Source organism: Chelonia mydas, chromosome 1 (assembly GCF_015237465.2).
Source record: "Chelonia mydas isolate rCheMyd1 chromosome 1, rCheMyd1.pri.v2, whole genome shotgun sequence".
NCBI classification, from domain to species: domain Eukaryota; kingdom Metazoa; phylum Chordata; order Testudines; family Cheloniidae; genus Chelonia; species Chelonia mydas.
In genome coordinates this window covers 197428498-197451112 of record NC_057849.1, presented here as the reverse complement: position 1 = coordinate 197451112, position 22615 = coordinate 197428498, and the positions used below count along the sequence as shown (strand labels likewise).

Here is a 22615-nt window from a genome sequence, read left to right as displayed (position 1 = left end):
ACATAATGATGATCTGACAAGTGAGTGGGAGACATGGACAACCGAACATACATTCACACTGGCTGTCATGGTACACAAGTGATCCAATCTAGTCCCTGAGACCTGGTAGGGAGTAGTCTTCAGTCAAGAGTACTATCTAACAGTGGGTGAGAGAACCTCCAAACATCTACTAGCCCAAAGGTCTGCAGGACCTGGCATTGGCAAGCGTCTTCAGAAAGAGGCGTCCAGACACTGCTGTTCCTCACCATTCAGATGGGGTAACTCTTGGTGCAGCTCCTCCATTGCCAGTACGTCACAGAGTACTGTAAAAAGAACCTGCTGTGTTATGGATCTCAGCAGCGTCAGCCATCAGATGACCATCTGACAGTCGTAGGGAAAAAATCTGCTGATGGTCCATAGACTTTTTTTCCAACCCGAAAAAGAACATTGTGGGAGTGCCAATAGCATGCAGCAGAGTATAATGGACCTGAATCAGGGCTCCTTGCCCATCTCTTCCACCAAACATCTCAGAAGCTGGTACTTCTCAGTTAAGGTTTGGTGAATCTGCACTGGGTTTCCCAAATCAAGGTTGCCATGAGGGTCCAAGATGTCTCATTCCAGGATACTCCTGGCCAAATGCAAGGACTGCGTGGCAGCCTGGATACACTTATGGCAGAACAGTTGGATCTGGATCTTTCAGACATCTCTCCACTGTCTAATACACTGTCCCACCACTGTTTCATACAGAGGCTTATGCTGCCGCCAATGTTCCCAAAACACAGCAAACATCTCAGCGAAGTTCAAGTCCTGTAATAATTTGGTATTAAAGCACCAGTGGGCACCACAGGAAGGAAGAAGGAGAGACACACTGACAGAAGCATAATGATGATCAGAGACAGGGAAGACCACACTGGCCTTCCTGGTATAAAAGTGATTCAGTCTAGCCCTGGAGACCTGCTTGGGAGCAGCCTTCAGCCAAGAGTACTACCTAAGACTGGGGTGAGAGTACCTCCAAACATCTGCTAGCCCAAAGATCTGCAGGAGACAACACAGTTCCCTGGCTGACTGAGGGTGTAGTTCCTCCTGGTTCTTGTCTAAAACATAATCTACAGTGCAACTGAAATCCCTTCCCAGGACAGTATTACTATCAGGGTCACAGCCAAGCATGGCATGGACAAGAGTCTACAGAAAGGAGACAAGATCTCGCCCCAGAATAGGAGCATACACAGTAAAAAGATTAAAAAGAGTAGTGTCAATACGTGTCTCCACCTGGAGGAGCTGGCCCTGCACAATCTCCTTCACAGAGAAGATCTGTGTCCCTGCATCCCGGGGAAAGAAAACAGCTCCCGCAGCTGTGACATTGAATCTATGGCTCAAGAAAGCTTCCCCTTCCCGTGCCTTTAACCAGATCCCCTGATTATCAAGGTCTGAGTGTGTCTCTCCTGGCAGTCATTAATATTGAGAGCCAAAGGTGAGCAGCACCACAGAGACTAGAAAGAGAGCCAAGCAGCAGAGGGAGACAATGGAAAGTGGAAATACTGTGAGCAAAACAAGTCACGGGGATGGCGGTGTATCTTGAACAATCCCCACACACACTTCCTCACCTTGCTCAACAACTTTTTGAAACAGAAATGTTTCCGACAACCAACTGAGTTATCTCTCAAGACAAGGGCAGCTGAAGGAATAAAGTGCTGTAAATCAACTCCCCACTTCCTTTTAGAGCTATCCAAAAAAGTCATTAATCCCCTTCACACCATACCCCCCCTTCCTGTCTAGCTGACTGGCTGGGACATCAGGAACCAGTGAGGAGTTAGAGATTATCATCATCCTCTTCATCTCCCTAAGACTCCACCGGGTCAGAAGAACATTGAGCCACCATTGTAACATTCTCATAATTCACAAGGGAGAAGGATTCAGTGTGGGCAGCCAGCATATCTATATTCTCAAGAGGGGTAGGCAGTGGGCTGGGACTCAGCATCATCCCTGCAGCATACAGGATCGGGGCTTGAGGACTCACCATGCCAGAAGAGGACAGTATCCCACTGGAAACGCCAGGCATGGAGCTGTCACCCAACACAACACTATTCTCCTTCGCAGGGCACATAGCTCCATCCTCAGCCACTGCCAGCAGCTCAGAGGCCACCGAAGTCTTAGTCCTTTTAGAAATAGTGCTGCATAAATCTGTCTCATCGGTCTGTTCTTCACCCCCATCTCTAGAGCCTCTCTCTGCTTCCTCTGCAGGGAGGTGCACCGCAAACTCCAGGACTCGCTTTTGTCCAGGTACAAGTGATGCGGTCATGACAGAGGGCACCTGTGGTGGGGAGGCTTTTCTCTAGAGGATAGCAGACACATATGGCGATGGTGGAGGGAGACAGAATCTGGCAGTGCAGATGTCCCTTGATGTCCCAACCTCCCCCACTATCCTGGGATCCCACATTCTTACCAGGGTCCCCCAAGCCAGCAGTGCATGGGCAAGATCAGGGTCACCACACAGGAAACATTTTACATTTTCAAAGGTAACGAATACTGTAAAATCTATGCCATCTATGTGGTGCTTTAAAACGTAATTCAAGGGCTGTTCAGGGGTATTTCGAACCACATGAACCTGGTACTGTAACGACATAACATGCCCCACATTTGGGTTCTTGCACACTAATGGAATCATCCTAAGAGCAGGAAATACCTTCACATCAAGAGAGATCAGACACTGGTGTCTCATTGTGAAGGAAGGGGGGACACTGGTACTTTAGTAGCAGGAGTAAACCAGGGAAAAATTTGAATAAAAGCCTCCTTGACTCAGAGTCCCTCCTTTACTAAACGATCTACTCTTGGGCCAGGAAAATTACTGTAGACTTGCTCATTCAAGAGGAAGATTTTATATTAGCACAGGCAATAATCTTAACTACACTCAGCAACACATCCTGCACAGTGTAGGAGACAGGAGGTATACAATGACAAACAAACTCAGCCTCACTCTCAGAAGCTCCCACAATCCCAAGAGAGAGAGAGAGAATCCATCTCTCTTTCCTGTTTTGTAAAAATGAGGACTGGAGAGATCCATGAGAACATAAGAATGCCCATCCTAGCTCAGACCCGTGGTCCATCTAGCCCAGAATCCTGTCTTCTGATAGTGGCCAGTGCCAGATGCTTCAGAGGGAATGAATAGAATAGAGTAATTTTCGAGTCATCCATCCCCCGTTTTCCAGTCCCAGCTTCTGGCAGTTGGAGGTTTAGGGACACCCAGAGGATGGGATTGCATCCCTGACCATCTTGACTAATAGCCACTGATAGATGACATTATCTAATTTTTTTTTTTACCCCAGTTTTACTTCTGGCCTTCACATCATCTAGCAACAAGCTCCACAGGTTGACTGTACATTGGGTAAAGAAGTACTTCCTTATATTTGTTTTAAACCTGCTGCCTATTAATTTCATTGGGTGACCCCTGACTCTTGTGTTATGTGAAGGGATAAATAACACTTCCCTTTTCCCTTTCTCTACACCATTCATGACTTTATTATAGTCCTCTGTTGTATCCCCCTTTAGTCATCTCTTTTCCAGATGTTCTGCAAACTTTGCCATTACATCAGCTATGCTTCAGTCATCAGGTACAGAAGCTGTTTTAAGCGAGAGGTTACATACTACAATTAGTACTTCTGCAATTTCATATTTGAGTTCCTTCAGAACTCTTGGGTGAATACCATCTGGTCCTGGTGACTTCTTATTGTCACCTAACAATATTCTCCCTCTCATCCTCTGCAGTAAAGACTGATGGAAAGAATTCATTTAGCTTCTCTGCAATAGCCTTGTCTTCCTTGAGTGCTCCTTTAGCACCTTGATTGGCTAGTGCTTCACTGATTGTTTGGCAGGTTCCTGCTTCTGATGTACTTAAAACAATTTTGCTGTTATTTTTTGAGTCCTTTGCTACTTGCTTTTCAAATTCTTTTGTGGCATGCCTAATTATACTGGACTTTTCAGAGTTTATGCTCCTTTCTGTTTTCCTTAGTAGGATTTGACTTCCAATTTTCAAATTATGTCTTTTTGCCTCTATCTGCTTCTTTTACTTTGTTGTTTATCCATGGTGGCATTTTTTTGGTCCTCTGACATTTTTTTTTTTATTTGTTATATACATTTAGTTGGAGCCTCTATTATGATGTTTCTAAATGGTTTACATGCACCTTGCAGGTATTTCACTCATGTGACTGTTCCCTTTAATTTCCATTTAACTAGCTTACCTTCAACTACACAGAAGAGGGGATCTATCTTCCCCCCTACAAGGATATTAAATTAAATTACATTATGGTTGCTGTTACTTAGCCATTCAGCTATATTGCCTTCTTGGACCAGATCCTGTGCTCAACTTAGGACTAAATCAAGAATTGCCTCTCCCCTTGTGGGTTCAAGGACTAGCTGCTCTAAAAGCAGTTGTTGTTGGTGTCTAGAAATCCATATTTTCTATTAAAGACAGGCCTGAACTAAAACTCCACATTTGAATAACGCCAAAACTCTGGGGTGTTCAAAATATGAATCTGGATTCAGATCCAAAGTGTGTAGCCTGGGACTTTCTCTGTATTTTGTTAATAAAGGGGACGGCTTTGACTGTGAATTTGTACATTCTGAAAGTTTCACTGCCATATTTTCAAAATAAAATATTTTAACCAAGATATGTACTTATTTGTTTTTATTTCCTCTTATTAAAACATTACCTATATAAAAATGAGTTTTTGTTACTATGAGTCCCAAACCCTGGCAGCTTAATGTCAAATTGTTGTAATGTATTAATTTTCTCATTTGGATATCTGGGTTTTCCCTTTTTTCCTGTTTTCAGAGGTTTTACATCTGGATAGAATTAAAACCATTGATTTTTAAATGCTCCTATAACATTTATACTCAGACTAATGGTGTAACCCTTGGAGTTTTTAGTGTCATTCCAACTGTTATTTGAAAAATAAAAATTGTTTTTGATTTTTCATCTGTTCAAGTGGTATGAATGTTTATAGCTATCAGTTCGTAATCTACTGTTTTTCACAGTAAAAGGGCATTGATTTTACAAGATAAAAAAACTTCACAACCAAATCAGCTATTTTGTATCCTTTAGCAAAAGGCTATAGAAGCTCTGTACTTTTTACACCTTGCACAACACATTTCTTCTTTCTAAATTTGCCTGTCTTTCTTTTCCCCTCTGTGCAATTGTCTGACAGTACTACGTGTTGTAGAATGGATTTTAAAAATATATTTGGCTAACATTATTTAAAATCATATTTTCTCTTTCAGTTTGTACATTCTGGTCCTAACAGTTTCCTTATTTGGCTGAGATTAACATTTTTTCCGCACTCATCGGTATGTGATGTTGTCTTTCTGTCATTTTTAATTGTTATGCCTGATTTTCCTTTTAGAAGGTAGATTGTTAAAATTAAGGGGCAGGAGGTTTCTTTCCATGTTATTCTGAGATCCTTTAATGCAGAGGCATATTTTGCTTTTGTGAATTGCTCCCCCCCGCCCTTTCTTCATTACAGACTACTCTGGGAAGAGCCTTTTTTAACCCAAAAAAAAAAAAGGCCACGCTTGACTGATAATGCATTGCTTTGGATGGTGAAACATTATGAAAGTTTAATTTTTAATTAAATCTGAAATACCAATTATAACTGAAAGAGATTTTAACCTGTTTCTTTTCAGACTGCCTGAAGTTACGTTTTAGATGCTGAAATCACTGCACCTTAAAAACAAAAAGATTAAGCTGCACTGCATTCCTGTAAGTAAAAGCTTTTCCTTTTGTCAGTATTTCACTGAAACAGTGCACACAATAAAAGTGTTAGCACAGTAACTGGACATGGATAAAGGTCAGAGTGCCCTTGGATGGGATTTACAAGTTTAAATGACATTTATTTATTTTTTTTAAAGGAAGTTGTGCTGGATCTTTACCAGGTTTTATGTCAGACCCCAAATTGCCAATTCTTTCCACTCGCTGTTTCGAATTTTATTAGGAATGGTGTGTAGCTTTGTCCCAATTGACATACATTTCCTGTCATCCTGTCACCAAGGATTCCTGCACTTTGGTGCAGGGATAATGGAAAGTAGCAGAAGATTCCTGATGGCATCAGAAATAGAATTCATTCTCCTTTGTGATGTCATAGGACATTTTTTGTCCTTTGTTATAAGAAAAATCAAAAGAAAGAGAAAGTTTCTGGTGACATCACAGCAGGAGTCATCTGCCTGAGGACATTGGATGTGGTCAGAAATGCATAATTCTTCTGTGTGTGTGTGTGTGTGTTCCCTCTTGTGCTAGGAAACAGTCAAAATAGCATATCTTATGTTTTCGAACGAGAGATGAGGCTGTCTCTAAGAGCCCCATTAGTCCATAAATGCGTGTCAGAGTCTACATCTACTCTGGTCTATTCTTATTTAGAAGCTGCTTTGTCAATGTACTCGAGAGAACAATTAATACTTGGGATTTCAGTGCATGAATAACAGGCAAGTGAATGACCAGACAGTGTAAAAGATTCAGATGCTCTGAGTTTAAAAATAATAAAGAAACAAAACAAAATCTTAAAGATGATAGGGGAAAAGGGATTTTAGTTGGGCAATAAAAGGTTGTGAAATACTACAAAGCAAAGTCAATCTGTTTTCTCATTTAAGATCAAAATGTAAGTTTGGTAATGAAATCCAGAAGTTTATGAATTCTTCCCAAGTGATATCTTTGTTTTATAGCACAAAGTGTTTCAGTGTTTTAACTGTTACATAAGGGGGTTTTCACCCCCTTTCAACACTAATGAATTTACTTTGGAGACTAGCTGAAGGGTACAGCATACTGCGGGTACATAATACCCCTTCCAGGAATGGAATGCCAGGCATGAGTCAGTGAGGCAGATTGTGCCATTCTGGCACTAATCCATTGTGTTTTTACATTACTGGCAGGGGCATGCCATTGTGTTGTTAAATACTGTGCATTAACTGCAGACTGTGGCCAGTGAGTTGGGTTTAAAATGTTCTGCTCATAGTTCTTAACTTCCTACCACAAGCAGTATCCCTGGCCACCATGGTCATCACTGTAACTCTGAGCCTATGACCTAGGTTTAAGGTACAGTAGATTTAGTGGTACCAATGACATAACATTTTGTGGGGGGTGGAGAGGATGGGTTGGGGGGAAAGACTTTGAAATGTATGAACACTGAATCTAAAAGCCCTTTTGTAATTCCCTGTATATTATAAAATAATAATCAAGAGAATTTTGCTTCGAATGCATTAGACATTTTCTTTCCAAATTTTAATAGATCTAAGAGTGAATTAAGGCTGGTTCTTTGGATCTCTGGGATACAGATGGTCACTGGGTCCTTGATGTAGCAGTGCGGCGAAATACTATTTAGCAGTATATGGCTCTGATGATTGACTGCCAGCTGGGCTGGGCGATATCACTTGGTAAGCAGATCAGAGACTCAGTGGTTGAGGAAAACAACTTTAAATGTAGATGTGGAACAGACCTGCAGAAACAGAACATTAGTATCTTCATTTTACTGATGGGGAAACTGAGGCACAAGGGTTAAATGACTTGCTCCAGGTCACAGAGCGAATCAGTCCTAGAGTTGGGAATGGGACACAGGATCCTGACTCAGCACAATTCCATCCTTCCTTTTGCTCTATCAAACCATCATAGCTGGACCTCTGCTTTATGGCATGCATTATCTTATCTCCAACTTACTTCCATCATTCATTTTTCAAAAGTATCCTGCCTGTAAACTCCTAAATGCTCCTAGGTTCTGTAGCCTCAGCATACAGCCCCACCTCTGAAATATACCAGGATCATTGTACTTTATGATTCTTACGCTGTGAGGAGCATGGTGGAGGGATTTTTATGGATGGGCATGCAAATCGTAATAATGAAATCTGGATATTGCTGTTACAGTCGAGTGTCCATGTAGTCAGTAACACAAAACAGTTATAATGCATGGTGATTAGCCATAGAAGAAAAGATGCTTTGAAGTTTTGCGTTGTTTCTTTCTGAGGTTCATTGTGAACAGTGCCTGCTAATTTCTGAGATCTGGGATGAGATTAATCTCAGAAAATGGCTTTCCTGTAAATAGAGAACTGCCTATTTTTAAAAAAAATTAAATATGGAGTCTGAAGAGATCATTCCCAGGCTGTGATGTCCCTACATCATCTGATTGTTCAGAATGTAAGCCATCTCCTCAACTGGTGCAAATCATATATGCTGTTGACTTCCATGGAGTTTATGCCCATTTATGCAGCTGTGGATCTGCCTGATATTCACCTGAAAAAGGGGCTTTGTAAAGGTAGTGCGACATGCTATTCAGAGGAGGTGACTGTATGATTGAGCCTGCAATGTGCTGAGCACTCTGGGTCCAATCCAGCAATGTATTTAAGTGTATACTTACCGTTGTACATTTATTCACTGAAGTCAGAGGGATTACTCCCGTACTTAATGTTAAGCACATGCTTAACTACTTTAGTGTATCAGGGCTAGCACCTAGTAGGATCAAGCCCTTTATGCAGAATAATCTCTGCTCCAGGTGAGAATTTGCTTTCCTTTAACATGAACAATAATGGGAGTCAGTATCTTTCCCTTGTGCAAAGATCTATACATATAAGCTAAAATTGTCCAAAACATATACGGGTGTGGGATAAATTTTCAAAGCAGTGTCTAGGAATTTAACCATGTGTCCCTTATCTAAGACTTATAAGAATTGCATATAGTAGATACATTTTTAATGTATGTGCTGCCTTGAAAAAATTCAGCTAATATGTAGCCTAGTGGTCTGAGTACAGGATTAATAGCCAAGAGATCCTGTATTCTTTTCCTGATTCAGACACGCATGGCATTGAGCAAGTCACTTAACCTCTCTGGACCTCATTTTTCATATCTATTTTAAAGTGTGGCTAATACTGACATACCTATGTGAACATTATTTAGTTAGTGTCTGTGAAGCTCTTGGAAGTGCTAAGTATTGTTATTATTAACAAACACCTTGTGTGCACAAAACACCTGGGGTGGAGATACAGTCACTCACTGGGATGATCTTTCATAACTCACTTGTGCCTTTGTTTTGTTCCATCACTCAAAGGTATCAAGGCCAATTGTAATTTGCAAAAGTACCATATCACTCTCCTCACTGAGTATTTTTATTGCAAACATTCTTTCTTTATTTGTCTATCTCCATACTTTCCTCCATGCTGAATTAACCTTGCTTACCAAACTTTATCCCCTCCTCTGCACTATACAGCAGAAACATTTGCATAGCCTCCAAATTACAAAGAACAAATTCATTTTGTCTACTAATTATGTTTGCTGATGATGTATGAAACAGACAGAAGACTGTTTGTTTGAATTTTCATAAGTTCAATTGAGTTTGCAGGCATAAGGAAACGAACTGGCAGAACCCAAGCCAATGTGACATGGAATGCAGGCATCCCAGAGTGCATGCTGCATGTGTAGCGTCAGGATGTCAGGGCTAAGAAGGGCCTCTTCCATCAGAGGAGTGCTTTTAAAAGAAGGAAATATTTTGAAGCAACAAACAGTCCACCCTAACATATCCTTCAGGTTCTCCTTTACAGTACATTGAACATCATAGCGCTTGGGGGACATGGGCATCTGCTCACCAATATTGTAACTTACTGTTTTAACCAGAGTTGCAAGCCTGAGACAAGTTTTGTTTTCCCCAGCAGTTCTCTAACTCCTGTTCCTTCCATCAGCTCCAACACTGCTCACAGAGTGGTGGCAAGCTAAGCTCTTTTTGCCAGAAAATTTGTGATAGAAAGGGGTCTGCTGGAGAAGACGTTTGTGTACAAAAATTGTTTGGGATTCTGTCTGCCCTAAATAGAACTCAATGTCTTGGGGCTGTCACTGAAGAATTGTATTAGCACTAACAAAAGGAATTAATTTTGCCTTCTCTTTCTCCCACAATGAGGCATCAATCCAGAAACTCCTGGGGATAAATTCTACCCTGATTTTTACTTCTGCAACCCCATCAAAGTTAATGCTGTGGTATAGATGTAAGTCAAGGCAAAATTTGCCTCCAGCATTGGATTGGCTAAGAAGGTAGAAGTCTGTTTTGCTGCAGCATCTGACCTGGGGTACAGTTTCAAAAGTGTGTAAGTGACTTAAGAGTCCAGATGCCATTGGATTTCAATTTAGTCTCCTAAGTATTTGGCACTTTGGAAAATGGGACTCAGGCTTACTCACTTATGCACTTTTGAAAATTTTATCCTTGGTCAGTTATATTGTCAGCAAGGCCCCTTGAAGGTAAAGGACCGATACTCTGTGTGGTGCTGACAACTTCTTAACCCTGTTTTTGAGACAAAGATGGGGAGGGTGTTAGTGTAGACATTTTGGGTCCAGATTTGTAGATGATGATGATCCGCACAGTTTCACTGAATTTGGTGGAGTTACACTGATTTACGCCACTGGGATATCTGGTCCTTAAACTTCAGATGAAATGAGAAAATCCAAGTTACTTGTTTGTTCCTTAAAAAATCACCTTATTTTAGGTCTTCTGACATGGGACATGGTCACAGTTTAAAGGTGAAAATACAGCGGATGATCGAAAGAATAAATATGCAGCGAGGTTTATGGTAATCCTTTTCTACAGAAAGAAAATTTCTCAGGAGATTATGCAACTTCAGGGTTGACTCTTTGTTGTCTTTGAATCTCCAGCTAAACATCCTCAAAAGAACAATAGTGAGACCATTTTGGGTACAATAGTCTTGGAACTCTGATAACACAGTAGATATTTTTGTTTGCTCTCAGGTTGGCTTTAATCAGACCATCTGCAAGTCAACTGATAGCAGTTAGGACTGAACGTTATTTATGTCCATTTATGTTCACTTTTTGTTTTAGATATCTGACGTTCCTTTCTAAGGCTGTACTTAAAATGCAGGCTGGAGCACTCACAGTTTAGAAAGTATATTGTAGCATGCAGCTTTTGTTTTAGTGGTGTGTTTGCTACATTAGGTAGAGAGAGGAAAATAGCTCTCTAGTGTACAGTTGCTCTATTAGGCGTAGGGATATTGGTCGTGATTCATTCATTTTAGAAGGTGCAGGGATTTCAGTGTTGATTTCCTGAGCAGTATTGCTTTAATAAGTTATAAAATACTGTAACATTTCAACACTTAAAGAGGCTACAGTGAAACGAGACAATCTTTCACTCCACTTATCAAAGCATTTGCTGGTCTCACTTCAAGAGAGATGAAAGACTAAAGAATATTGAGCAAGGAAAGTTAATCTATAGCCAGAGATGTCATTAGATAAGAATTTACAAAAAGAAAAGAGTTGACACAAACATGCTGGCTTTTGCCAGCCCTTGCTATAAATGTATTTCTTCTTAACACATAGAGCCAAATTCTGCAGCTAGATTAGTGTAAATCAGGAGTGAATCCACTGAAAGCAGTATGGTTATTCAGGATTTACATTGTTGCCAGCATTTGGCAGAATAGACTGGAGATAGTTAAATAAATCCCTGGAAATGTCAAAGCCTCAGATATGTGAGATGCATGAACCTTCTATGCAGGATCCTCCTCTGGTGTAGGTCTGACTCACCCCAGTACATGATCTGGTCCTCTGTGTCTGTATCTCTTCCATCACCACCACCCATCCTTAGATAATATCACCTCTGGGACAGATTTTTATCTCAGTTACACCAATGTAAATCCATCAATCTCAGTAATTTGCACTGGTGCAGTGAGGATCAGAATGTTACCCTCTCCCTTTTTCTAAGAGTTCTCTGGGGAGTTCAACCATTGACACATTAGCAGTTCTGGTGCCAACACAAACTCTGCCTAGTCTTGTGAGCTCTGACAGGAAATGTTCTCATTGAACGTGTCTTTAAGAAGTGCTGTATTTTCTAAGGACAGAAGAAGTCTGCTTCCAGAATACTTTGTGCTCATCCCAGAGCTCCCCACATCCTCCATTTAAATGGAGCAACTTCGTCCTCCCAACCTGTTGCTTCTGCAGCTCTGCCCATCACTGAGCCTGCTGGAGGTGGCAGTGGGGAAGCACAAATGGAAATGGAAAGCACTTGGCAGATGCTCTGTGCTGTTAAAGGCCTTTGGAACAGGGTCTGGCTTTGCAAGATGTTTTCAATGTCAGTAATATTGATGGCATCCCTGAATCAGAAACTGCATCAACAAATCTTTTGAACCAATTGGTATCCATGGTTGGCTTCTTTTTTTTTAAAGAGGCCTATAACATATTGTTAAGCATCTCATTCCAGTTCCACATACTGTTCTCATGGAAATTTTGAATAATGAAAGCCTTTTATAAGGTGGAAGTAGCTTATCTAATCTCTTTAAGACTGGCAAGAAGTAATCAGGAGTCCTGTGACTCTTAGCAGCAGCACATTTTCAGGGAATTAGGCATGCATTTCCCAGCAGCAATGATGGGAATTTTGTGCCAAATTACTGCAAACCCTTGCTGAAAATGAGCCCTCTTAGGTCATGATCCTGCAGCTCTGGCTCATTTGTGTAGGCTTCACTGGACTCATTAATGAGAATAAAGGCTGCAGGAGCAAGCCCTGAATGTAAGAAGTGCCAGTACCATTTTCATAATGTGTGGCAGGCAGCTTCCCTGTGGCCTTGGGAAAAATAGAAATGGAAGAAAATCAGTTTCCCATTTGGTCCATTTTCCTAGTAGCGCTAGCGTGCACTCCCTGTTTCATTATCTGCTTAGTAGAGCTTCTGGTGTTATTTACCAAGAATACAATCTTTTGTTTTCACCCGCATTCTTTCTCTAAAAAATGCTAATAGTCACCCCCCGTGGAGCTTTTGAGAAATTTCTCCTCCCGCTACTGTTGTGCTGTGCCTTCCATGTGGGAGTCGAGGCTGGAGGATGTCTGTGGAATGGGCTTGTTTTCATTTGAACTGTCACTGCTCAGAGTCTGCCATCCCCAAACCTGTGCCAGAGGCAGACTAGGAAGTGAGCCTTGGATCCTTGGGTTCTGGGACCCAACTTCCTAGAGGATCTAAGTGAAAAATTATACAGAATAACAGGGGGGCAGCACAGCACACAGTTGGTTGAAGACAAACAGCTGCCTGCTGGAGTGGGCTCTAGGAAGAGTAAAGGACTTGTGCATGGGAGGAAGAAAAAGAGTTCAGCCTAGGTTTACAGGATGGAAATGAGCTGGGAGAAGTGATTGTCTTCGAGGGAAAAGGAGGAAAGAAGCCTGAACTGTTTTTGGCAGAGAGCCGATATCTGGGAGAATCTGGATCCTGTTTGGAATTAGACCACTCCTGCCTAGAGAGTAGAGTAGTGCAAAGGTTCCCAAACTTCTTCTTCTTCTTCTTCTTCAGATAATCTGGGAAACCATTCCCTTCATATATATAATGCTTACATAAGTATATATAAATCTGGGAAACTGATGAGGGATAATTGTCACAGCAGATCAGGAAGAATAATTATGGGAGAAGAAAGACCCACTGAAATACATTATTTTGCTAGTCCTCTTAGCTGTAAATAATCATGCCTTCACAGTTAAATCACGTAAACTGAGACTGTATAGAAATGACATCAAAACATGATTTTTTGGCAAAGAGGTTTTCTTTGTTTGGAAACCCTATGTAATGACACTGGTATGGGAACTTAGTTGGGGAATGAATCTGCTGCGTCCCTCCAGGTACAGTGAAGGAGAGACATCATCATCATCACATCAAAGGATGCTAATGTATCTATTCTTTCTGTATTCTATATAGTGCTGTACTAATTTCTGATTGATAATCTTTGATTAAATAATTCCAGTTGAACCTATTTGACAGTCTTGAGTTCTAATTAACTTAGACACGCAACAATATAGTTGATTCATAGATTCAAAGGCCAGAAGAAACCATTGTGATCATCTAGTCTGTATGTTATGAGTAGTCCTGAACCAAATCCTTGCCTCCAGCCACTCCCTGAACTTCAGGAGATTTCAGAGTCTGAACTGGGTCCAAATTTCATAATTGACTATTATCTCTATAATGGGCCAAACCAAAACCGCAGATATGAAAATTGGTGGGGAATGGGAAGGTTTGAAACCAAAATCCAGATCTGCATTGTTTGGCTTACTCTCATCTCAAAGTCATGTTTAGAACCACTTGTCACTCTTTCAATATTTCCATTAACTAAATTATGCTGGTGTCTCTCAGTGGGAGCTAACGTTCTACAGATATTTCATTGGACAGGATTTCTTGCTAGTAAGTAGATTAAGACACAGAAAACACATTCTCACCATTGCAGTCAGTAGCATCTGGGAGAATTTCAACGCTGTATGGTAAATTATACTTTTTGTTAATATAACAGCAGCTAAAACACCTTTTAAATTCCCCTCTAGAATTTACATTTCAGCAACTCAGGCAATCTCAGATTGCCTAAGTATGCTATTGGTGAGACGTATTTTTTATGGCCCTGTTTTGTCAGATTCTCATGGCCACAGCTCTCTATATGATTATTATATTTAATTATATTTTAAATACATTTTAATTTTGGAGCATATCTAGATGGACTTGGGGTATGGCAGTGACTCTGTTGCCTTCCCCTCTTCCTTCCACATGCACTAGCTAGCAGCATGAGAGCAGTGTTGAGGGAGTTCATGACAGCTGTAGCAACTGGTATAACTGAGCAGATTCTCCATGGTGTTGTCACTTCTTGAACACAACTCCAATGCCACTGGATCTAGGATACTGACTGTACTTTCTTTTGTGCTGTCAACCTCAAGGTAAAGGAGGAAATGCAGGCGTTTCCTGAGTTGACGTAGAGGAAAGGAATCTACAGGGTAAAGATAAATATTTGATGTCCTTTTATAGATTTCAAAGGGAACACTTTTTGGAACAATTACATTTGCCCTTTAACTATAAAACAGTGATGTATAGATAACTGTATGTGTGTTTTTGCCCAGGAGAAGAGAGAAGAGCTCCTAGGGTGATCAGGGGAATGGAGGGGCTATCTTATGAGGGGAGACTGGAAGAGCTTTGCTCGTTTAGTCTTGCCAAAAGAAGGCTGAGAGGAGATATGCTTGATCTCTATAAATACATTAGGGCAGTAAATACCAGGAAAGATGAAGCGCTATTTAAGCTAAAGGACAATGCTGGCAGAAGAACAAATGGATATAAACTGGCCATGAACAAATTCAGGCTGGACATTAGAAGGAGGTTTCTAACTATCAGAGGGGTGAGGTTCTGGAACAGCCTCCCTATAGGAGTTGTGGGGGGATAAAATTTAATTAGTTTTAAGAGAGATGGAAAAATGTATGAGTGTGATTGTATAATGGGATTGCTTGTGATGGTAGGGGGCAGGCTTGAACAATCCTGGGGTTCACTCTTGGTTTATGTCGTATGTTTCTAAAGTTCATGCTTCAGGGTTTCAGCTGGCCTCTGGCAGGATCAAGCAGGGATATTTTTCCCCATCATTTTCTGGGAGGTTTTTATCTTCTTCCTCTAAAGGATCAGGGACAGCCATGGTTGAAGATGGGACTCTGCGTGGGGTGGCACCGAGCAGTCTTTCTTTCACCAATGCCCACTGTTGCTGACCTTGCCATGCACATTCACCAAGTACACCGGGATCCTAGATGCCAGTTAGAGGCTTTAGTCATGGGAACCTGTGGAACACATCCATGCCCCAGACCTCCTGAGAAACCTGGCCCAATGGCTCTTTAGAGATTGCTGTCAGGGGCCAGTCCAGCTAGGACCAGCTGCTGGCCTGCTCCCTGACTAACTTCACTGCTAGGCAACCAGTGAGCCCAGATGCACTCCCTTGGAACTGACAGAGTAGTTACAGCACATGACTGGCTGCTGGTTTAGTAGCCCCTCTTATAAGCCTGGCACCAAGAGCAGATCAGCAGCTGCTCAACACGTACCATGCACATAGCTGCACTTGCCCTGCTCTTGTTTCCAGTTCCTGCTCCTGCCCTGATCCAGCATGCTTCCAGTTCCTGCTACTGCTCTATGTCCAGCCTGTTCTGTGTTCAGCCTTGATTCCAAACCTGCTCCTGCTCCACCTGCTCCAGCGCCAGCCCCTGTTCTCCTGGGCCTTCTGACTTCTGGCTTCAATCCTCTGCTCCACCTGTGGCTTATGACCCTGGGTTATCCTCTGGCTCTGGCATTCAGCTTCTGTCCCTCCAGTACTGACCCTGAGCTCGTTCCTGACTTTGCCCCCGTGGACCCTGAGTAGTATGCTGAACTCTCGTTTCAGTCCCTAGGCCTGACTGCCCTTGTCCTGGTTGGTCACATCACCATATATGGGGTTCAGGAGGAATTTTCCCCCAGGTCAGACTTGCAGTGACCTTGAGGTAGAGGGGTTACCTTTCTCTGCAGCATGTGAGGGCAAGTCCCTTGCCAGAATTATCTGGGTATATCTCCCTTTATCATTTTCCTGCCATTTCAGGGGTCTTGAGCAGTGGTGCACCTCAGTCCTTTCCTTTCTCTGCCTGTGAAATATAATAGTCTAGTCTCCTGTGAGCTGTAATACTTTGGTCTCATTTTGGTTGTTGGGTTTAGTGTGCAGGTGCTGGGTGGTGTCGGAGGCCTGGGATATACAGGTCAGAATAGATGATTTAGTGGTCCCTCCTGGCCCAAGCTCTGTGACTCTATCAACTAATTTTTGTTTTTTAGGGTGCATAAGACTATTTTTCTTATAAGGCATGGCCCCCTTCTTTGTCTTTCCACTTTATAAGTCTCCTGTGTTCCCTGGTCTGATTTAATCTTTCCAGCAAAACAATCCTCTCTTCTTGGGAAGTGACGAGGCACTAGTCAATTTTATCTGCATTTTAAACACACTGGTCCTGTACTAGCTCTGTGGCTCTGCTCTGACTCCCATTCAAATCAGTGGTAAAACTTTTCTCTTTCTATAGTTGATGCAGTCCAGTCCCCAGATCAGCTCTGCTCTGGTACTTCCATGGAGGGCAGGTCTGCAAGCCCTCTTCATGCACTGAGGTTTTTGGATGTTGAGGGCTTGTGAATTGGGCCCATGGTCTGTATTTGGTTAAGTTTAGTGAAATAAACAAAGCACATTCTGGACAATTCAAACTCTCAATTTATTAGCCTAATGTCAACTCAACTGGTGTGTGTATTTAAAGCTAAATTCTACCATCAATTTGGCAGGACTAAATGGGAGATGGTGGAGATATGTTAAGGATATATGGTTTTGTTATATTTGTGTGAGTAAAGCCCCCACTAACTACAATAGGAATTTTACCTGCCTGTATATTTGAAGGTTTGGATCCTGCATTTCTTCCCACTCGTATAAAGCTGAGACCATTGTTTCTAATTCATTTCCAATATGGGGTATAAGCTTAAGCCACAAATCATTCTCAGAAACCTGTTTGTAAGCAGCTCTAGGTTATAGTATGTCTTTGATTGGGTGGAAGGGAGCAGAAACAGAAAAAAGAAAACAAACAAAAATTCTAACCCAAACCTAACTTAATAAAAATTACAGGAATTGGTGTTGCATATAATTGCTTCCTCTGTGGCTCTTGTGTTATGTTTGTTCAATTTACCAGTCCAAACAAGATTTTGCTCCTCTCTGCCCTGCAGATCTGTACTGGTATAGAGGAAAATAAATTGTTTTTCTGCTTCATACATCATACCCACAAACCCAGTGATGTTGTCGAGGAAGGAGGGGGAGGAATATTTGGGAAATAGGTATGTATGTATATACGTAGGCACAGTAACTGTTGAGTGTAGCTCTTGCTGCAGGACCAAAAATAAGTAAAGACCTTTTGGTTTGGCTTATCTTAAATCTCTGTTAAAATAGAAAAGGAGAACCTATCCTTGCAACAAAGCCCGTTGCCAACTGTGCCCACATATCTATTCAGGGGACACCATCACAGGGCCTAATAACATCAGCCACACTATCAGAGGCTCGTTCACCTGCACATCCACCAATGTGATATATGCCGTCATGTGCCAGCAATGCCCCTCTGCCATGTACATTGGTCAAACTGGACAGTCTCTACGTAAAAGAATAAATGGCCACAAATCAGATGTCAAGAATTATAACATTCATAAGCCAGTTGGAGAACACTTCAGTCTCTCTGGTCACGCAATCAGAGACATGAAGGTCGCTATCTTACAACAAAAAAACTTCAAATCCAGAGTCCAGCGAGAAACTGCTGAATTGGAATTCATTTGCAAATTGGATACTATTAATTTAGGCTTAAATAGAGACTGGGAGTGGCTAAGTCATTATGCAAGGTAGCCTATTTCCCCTTGTTTTTTCCTAACCCCCTCCCCCCCCCCCCCCCCCGGCCTTCTGGTTAAACTTGGATTTATGCTGGAAGTGGCCCACCTTGATTGTCATGCACATTGTGGGGAGAGTGGTCACTTTGGATAGGCTATTACCAGCAGGAGAGTGAGTTTGTGTGTGTATGGGGGTGGGGGGGTGAGAAAACCTGTATTTGTGCTGGAAATGGCCCACCTTGATTTTCATGCACGTTGTAAGGAGAGTGGTCACTTTGGATAGGCTATTACCAGCAGGAGAGTGAGTTTGTGTGTGTGGTTTTTGGAGGGGGGTGAGGGGGTGAGAGAACCTGGATTCCTGCAGGAAATGGCCCACCTTGATTATCATACACATTGTGAAGAGAGTGGTCACTTTGGATGGGCTATTACCAGCAAGAGAGTGAGTTTGTCTGTGGGGGGGCGGAGGGTGAGAAAACCTGCATTTGTGCTAGAAATGGCCCATCTTGATGATCACTTTAGATAAGCTATTACCAGCAGGAGAGTGGGGTGGGAGGAGGTATTGTTTCATGGTGTCTGTGTATATAATAATGTCTTCTGCAATTTCCACAGTATGCATCCGATGAAGTGAGCTGTAGCTCACGAAAGCTCATGCTCAAATAAATTGGTTAGTCTCTAAGGTGCCACAAGTACTCCTTTTCTTTTTGCGAATACAGACTAACACGGCTGTTACTCTGAAACCTGTTAAAATAGAATCGCCTTGGGTGATGAGCCAGCAAACTGTGTAAGTAGAAGTGCATGGCAAATCTATATATACAGTGGATCAGAGCAGACAGAGGGAGAAGGGGCCTATTAGGTCATCTAGAAGGACTGATGGGTTGCCCCAGGTTTAAACTCCTCGAGACAGAAAGGGTGGAGGATCTTCAGCTCTGGAATTTGCTCCTTGTTGTGGTCCTACAACAGCCAAAACTTGTGCTCTTTACAAAACAATGAAAGATGCATCTCTGTCTCAATTTCTAACGTACCCAACATTCTTGTATCTAGGTGCCATGTATATACATAAAGGTCACATCTCATTCTCACTACCCCTCCTCTGGGACTAAAGTGGAAACATTTAGGTGGTCACCTGGCTTTTTGCTGACCTGATGTGGTCCAATAGCAAACTGAGTTTTTGCTGTGAGTGATGAGAGGCGGGAAATGGCACAGAACTGTCTATGTTGTGGACAGTTATCACTGGAGATAGGTATTTCATTGCAATAAACACTGTTAGGTATTGTCTCATTGGGTACTCTCGAGACTTCTAAATAAATAAACCCTGCAGAGCATAGAATATCAGGGTTGGAAGGGACCTCAGGAGGTCATCTAGTCTAACCCCCTGCTCAAAGCAGGACCCATCCCCAACTTTTGCCCCAGATCCCTAAATGGCCCCCTCAAGGATTGAACTCACAACCCTAAATTTAGCAGGCCAGTGCTCAAACCACTGAGCTATCCCTCCCCCGCTAAGTATGGTTGTTCCTTACAGTATACTTTCCATAGCTAAATCCAATGTAATTTTAGCTGTTAAAGTGGGCTTCTACCACTTCCTGGGGAGACTAGGAAGATAATTACAACATTTTCAGTCAACTGTAAAATTCAGTACTTGGTGTGGGTTCAGATTCCAAACCACCCCCAAATCTAGAGGAGCTTGGATGAAGCTGCCTTTATTTTGGACACTCTGTTTTCATGTGAGACACTATTCAAAAGGGACTGGCTCCACACCCCTAATTCTTCATTGCTTTATTGTCATTCTCATCATTAAGCAACTCATCTTGGAGAAGTCCTGACTGTTCACAATAAGTAGGATCATCTTCTGACTTGGCAAATGGAGTCTCAGCATGGTCTATGGAGCAGCTGTCATTTTATCTACATGATGGTGACCTGATCCTGGATTATTTTTTGGGTGATAAAGGAGATTTCACGTTTGTAAACAACGTTTACAATAGCTTTGTAGTATGCAGGCTTGTTGTAGCCATGTTGGTCCCAAGATATTAGAGATAAGATTAGAGATAAGGTGGATAACGTAGTATCTTTTATTGGACCAACTTCTGTTGGTGAGAGAGACAGGCTTTTGAGCTTATGCAGACTCTTCTTCAGATCTTTGTAGTAGGAATTAAAATCAAAACCTGGATCTGTACCCCCATGCAGGGGTGGATTAAGACTAATGGGGTCCAGATTCACTCCTACCAAAGGCCCTCCACACAACAAGTCAAATTTGTGATGCTCCTGCTCCCAGTGTCCATGGCAGATCCCAACATACTGCGGTGGTGGGCCCTCACCCAATAGATCCTGCTTTAATTCAGCCTCTCTCACACAAACTTTGTGAAAATGCAGATCCAAACTTTGTAACTGTAGTCAGCAGTCTGTTGCTTAACTGTTTAATGCAAGTCAGGATTTAGAGAGCTAAAGAGAACTGCAAAGTCTGCCTGTTGAGCCGCTTCAGTAAGGAATGCCCCTTATTTTCATTACAGTCAGTCCCTTCTCCCCTCTACAAGGAGGGACACCATAGTGGCAGCTCCTATCTGTGCTGGGCCAAGCCATCTTCAGATATTGGATGTTAGACATTTGCTACCGTAGAGATGCAAATTCCTTTTAATAGTTGGTGCCTCATTCCTGTAGCTCTCTAACTCAGAAGAGATTCTCTGGATTTCTGATCCTCAGTCACTGAACAAAGGCCACCAACCTTTTGGCCCTTGAGTTCAATTGCCATCCCGAGTGTCAGGCACTTGGTTTTACCTCATGGAAAGAATGTTCTTTCCGGGTGTGAGGAGTACTGTGGGACATTGTTTCTTTATTTCTGTCAGCTCATCGGATGGAATTATGTTCATCCAGTTTCTTCGGAAAAGTTATCTCGCTGTGTCCAGAATTTTCATACATTTTACTGGGATTCTGTTAACATTTTTGGGATGGAATTCTCAACTTTTTACAATACTTAAATGATGGAAGCTTTGAATTAAGCTGAGCCCTAGTGCAGTGCTCTTGACTTGATGGTAGAGATGAGTTTGAACTGCAGTTGGAATCGAGATTGGGACCCCCCTTCCAGGAGAAGGAAGAAATTCAGATCCAGCATTTAGATTTGGGCTCATCCATACTTTTTGCAGATCATTTATTATCCAGAGCTTCAGTTCAGTGTATGCCCATAAGGATCACAGTAGCAAAACATCTTGTACTGTCAGATCTCACCTATGCAGAAGTGCATCTAACATGCTCCATCCTTTTCCCATTAGAACTCACCACAGTATTTCATTTGAAACTTTTTTTGGGTCAAAAATGGCCTTTTAAAAAATTAGATACATTTTTGGCAGAAATTTTCCTGGTTTTGAAATTTTATGATGGGGGGGGTGGAAATGACAATAACCAATTTTTAAAAAGTTTTTTTTTACCATTCCCCCTTTTTTTCAGTCACAAAATGGGATGACAGGGAGGGAGGGAAGGAGAGGAAAAATAAACTAGAGAAAGGAAGGGGGGGAAACTGAACAAAAGTTTTCATCTTTTAAAATTTTTAAACGTTCACAAATTTTCAATAAAACAATGTTTTAAAAAAAATCATAAAACATACTTACCATTTTTGAACAAGCTCCATTTTTGTTCATTTTGAGGACCGAAGTGGATGTCCAAGCAGTGCCTACTGAAGGAACAGTTTCAGGTTACATGGTGTACATGACTTCAGCGAGCTGATCAGATGCGCATTTTTCCTGTTTCTAAGGAACAGAGACAATAAGTGTGAAATGAAACATAACAGGGAGGCACAGGAGTGCAGATCTGAAGGTGGAATTTGCATTGACTGCTCTTCAGACAGATGGTGAGAAACTTAAAACTATTCTCAGGTCCTGAGACCTTTAGTCCCCTCAGGTTAGTAAACATATCATAAAGAGTGAAACTAGAGAGTCTAATTCTTCAGAGTCTAATGATTCATACTCCCTAAGAAGTAGGAGCCATGGGAAAACTGCCTGAGTTTCACTGTGTTCTTGGATGCACTGGGATGTTTGTTTAGTGCAGTAGATTTGATAATCATCAGATAATCAATCACATGCTTGATATAGTAAAAATCCTCCCAATGTGGAACATAGTTATCGCAAGGTTTACATCCACTACAGGATGGCATGTCTCATTTATTGCTCTCATCTGGCAGCACAATGTACCAAAGAGTGGCCAAAGTCCGAAGCATTCTCCCTGCTGTTCTTTTATTTTAAGTGGCAAAAAGACAGAAAGCCAAGGAGCTCTTCCTCAGTAATTAAAGTGGGATATCTGTGGTTTATTATGCATTCTCTCTCTTTCTCAGCTCTTTAATCACAAAAGGACTGATCTTGAGAGATGCGGCGCGCCTATAGCACCCCTTGATTTCAATGGAGGTTTGAAGTGGTTTGCACTTATGAGGATTAGGCCAAATTTCTAGTATATGCTACAGTTCCTGGTGATGTGAACACAGCTGATTTGTTAGTTTTTTCCT

At 41.8% G+C, this 22615-nt stretch overlaps 1 protein-coding gene across 15 annotated transcripts in view; it reads left to right on the top strand.

Annotated features, from left to right (window-relative positions):
* Positions 1-22615, top strand: part of ZBTB20 (zinc finger and BTB domain containing 20) — a 668337-nt gene that overhangs the window by 222225 nt on the left and 423497 nt on the right. For 14 of the 15 annotated variants that reach the window (XR_005226808.2, XR_005226810.2, XM_043538684.1 and 11 more), the window contains one exon: positions 5656-5731. The gene's annotated coding sequence lies outside the window, so the exon portion shown is untranslated. Of the gene's footprint in view, positions 1-5253; positions 5320-5655; positions 5732-22615 lie in introns of all 15 variants that reach the window. The other variant, XM_037909137.2, reaches the window with a different exon arrangement.